Source organism: Octopus sinensis, linkage group LG7 (assembly GCF_006345805.1).
Source record: "Octopus sinensis linkage group LG7, ASM634580v1, whole genome shotgun sequence".
NCBI classification, from domain to species: Eukaryota; Metazoa; Mollusca; class Cephalopoda; order Octopoda; family Octopodidae; genus Octopus; species Octopus sinensis.
Genome location: NC_043003.1, coordinates 8,304,447 through 8,308,156, shown reverse-complemented (window position 1 = coordinate 8,308,156; position 3,710 = coordinate 8,304,447).

Here is a 3,710-nt window from a genome sequence, read left to right as displayed (position 1 = left end):
GAATCTCAGACCGGGTGATGTGTGTGTTTATGAGCGAAACACCGAAGCTCCACGCGGCTCCAGCAGAAGGTAATGGCGAACTTCTGCTGACTCTTTCGCTACAATTTTCTCTCACTCTTTCCTAGTTCATCTGCGACGAACCGGCGTCCCGTCCATGTGGGGAACCTATACGTCGAGGAACCCGGGAAACCGGTCCTAATGAGCCAAGCGTGGCTCACGAAGGAACAAACAATGCTCTGTTGAAGATTCCAAAAGAAATATAAAATGGTACCATACAAGTATAGCAGCGGCTGAGAATTATAAAGCTATTATTTTACCTTGAAGTAAATATGAATCAGAACATAATATTAAATATAGATATTCTGCAACGCAACGGGATTAAACCTAGAGGAGATGTTCTCCCCTTTTAAGGTAAATTCACCATAGGAAAATCATTTGTTCAAATATATAAATGCTTTAAAGGAACGAGCAGCATGCAATTTTAAATGACACTCTTCATATGCGTGATATAATCATTGATGAGAAATTAAGCGATTTAAAAATTGCATCATAAGTAAAATTACAAGAACGTCTTTGTTTTTTCGCGAACTCCTATGATTAAATATAGGCTATTCGCATGTCCAGCGTTGATCGACTCGATTTCTAATTTACAAATCCAATTTTGTTCTTAAAAAATTATGTTCCTCATTTCGAACATCAATCCCTCATACCTATATGCATTTACGCATGCATAGAAATATTTACATAGAATTACACATAAATAAATATATACAATATATTTATATCCATTTACACATGCATAAATGGGCAGTAAATACGAAGACTTAATACGATTTTGTCGTAAATTGGTTTTCATTTAAGTGTGTCAATCCACGATCTCAATTTCATTTTCTTTTAACATTGCAATACCGTTTCCTTCAAAAGTTAGAATAGATATTTCTATAACATTAAATTTAAGTCTTTTTAATTTCGCACAGAATTCGCATAGCCTTTTATCCCCTCCTTTAAATGCGTACCCATATGAAAATTCTCAGGGAGACATGAGCAAAACTATGATTAACAACATATATATATATATATATATATATATATATTTAATCAATATAGGGTGGCAAGGAAAATTTTGTAGAATTTTATTGCCACCAACGGCCCAGTGGGAAAAAATTAAATAGTCATAGACCATTTTTAAGTTCAACATTAACAATTAAGGAACGGCCATAATAGGCCATTCACCCACTAGAAATAACAGCCAAAGCTTCTACCGCAAATAAAGATCAATTCCGTAAACAGGAGAAAATTAAAAAAACATTTACCCTGTAATTTCTTGTACGGTATACCGTTTCATCCGCTGTTTAATGGTAAACTAACCTGATTAAATTAAATCAAGCCAATCCTCCATAAGCCCTCGGATTCTTCAGCAAGAAATAGCTCAAGTCGGGACAGATATATACACGAGGCATACCCAATCTTGCCAAGTCAATATCTGACCTAAAATTTTCAAATCGTCGCACTCGCGCCAAATTTATCGGCAGCAAATAGATATCAGCCGTCGATTCCATTACGGAACTAACCAAAAAATTCATAATTAATCAATATAGGGTGGCAAGGAAAATTTTGTAGAATTTTATTGCCACCAACGGCCCAGTGGGAAAAAATTAAATAGTCATAGACCATTTTTAAGTTCAACATTAACAATTAAGGAACGGCCATAATAGGCCATTCACCCATCTGTCCCGACTTGAGCTATTTCTTGCTGAAGAATCCGAGGGCTTATGGAGGATTGGCTTGATTTAATTTAATCAGGTTAGTTTACCATTAAACAGCGGATGAAACGGTATACCGTACAAGAAATTACAGGGTAAATGTTTTTTAATTTTCTCCTGTTTACGGAATTGATCTTTATTTGCGGTAGAAGCTTTGGCTGTTATTTCTAGTGGGTGAATGGCCTATTATGGCCGTTCCTTAATTGTTAATTATATATATATAATATATATATATATTTAATCAATATAGGGTGGCAAGGAAAATTTTGTAGAATTTTATTGCCACCAACGGCCCAGTGGGAAAAAATTAAATAGTCATAGACCATTTTTAAGTTCAACATTAACAATTAAGGAACGGCCATAATAGGCCATTCACCCACTAGAAATAACAGCCAAAGCTTCTACCGCAAATAAAGATCAATTCCGTAAACAGGAGAAAATTAAAAAAACATTTACCCTGTAATTTCTTGTACGGTATACCGTTTCATCCGCTGTTTAATGGTAAACTAACCTGATTAAATTAAATCAAGCCAATCCTCCATAAGCCCTCGGATTCTTCAGCAAGAAATAGCTCAAGTCGGGACAGATATATACACGAGGCATACCAATCTTGCCAAGTCAATATCTGACCTAAAATTTTCAAATCGTCGCACTCGCGCCAAATTTATCGGCAGCAAATAGATATCAGCCGTCGATTCCATTACGGAACTAACCAAAAAATTCATAATTAATCAATATAGGGTGGCAAGGAAAATTTTGTAGAATTTTATTGCCACCAACGGCCCAGTGGGAAAAAATTAAATAGTCATAGACCATTTTTAAGTTCAACATTAACAATTAAGGAACGGCCATAATAGGCCATTCACCCATCTGTCCCGACTTGAGCTATTTCTTGCTGAAGAATCCGAGGGCTTATGGAGGATTGGCTTGATTTAATTTAATCAGGTTAGTTTACCATTAAACAGCGGATGAAACGGTATACCGTACAAGAAATTACAGGGTAAATGTTTTTTAATTTTCTCCTGTTTACGGAATTGATCTTTATTGCGGTAGAAGCTTTGGCTGTTATTTCTAGTGGGTGAATGGCCTATTATGGCCGTTCCTTAATTGTTAATTATATATATATATATATATACTCTTTTACTCTTTTACTTGTTTCAGTCATTTGACTGCGGCCATGCTGGAGCACCGCCTTTTAGTCGAGCAAATCGACCCCGGGACTTATTCTTTGTAAGCCCAGTACTTATTCTATCGGTCTCTTTTGCCGAACCGCTAAGTAACGGGGACGTAAACACACCAGCATCGGTTGTCAAGTAATGCTAGGGGGACAAACACAGACACACAAACATATACACACACACATAAATATACATATATATACATATATACGACAGGCTTCTTTCAGTTTCCGTCTACCAAATCCACTCACAAGGCTTTGGTCGGCTTGAGGCTAAGGCAGAAGACACATGCCCAAGATGCCACGCAGTGGGACTCAACCCGGAACCATGTGGTTGGTAAGCAAGCTACTTACCACACAGCCACTCCTGCATCTGTATATTCTTTTTCTTTTCTTTTTTTTTAATTGTTTCAGTCCTTTGACTGCGTCATGCTGGAACTCCGCCTTTGATCGAACAAATCGAACTCAGGACTTATTCCTTGTAATCCTAGTACTTATTTTATCATTTTCTTTTGCTGAATCTCTAGGTGACGGGGATGCAAACACACCAACGTCGGTTGAAAAGCGATGGTGGGAGGAAAAACACGAACACGCAAATACATACAAATACATACACAGAGAACACAGACACACACACATATACATACACACACACACACACACACACACACACACACACACACACACATACATACATATATATATATCGAACTCACAAGAGTAAACAAGAGAGGCAGAGACAGGCAGAAACAAGGAAATGCCTCTTGTAT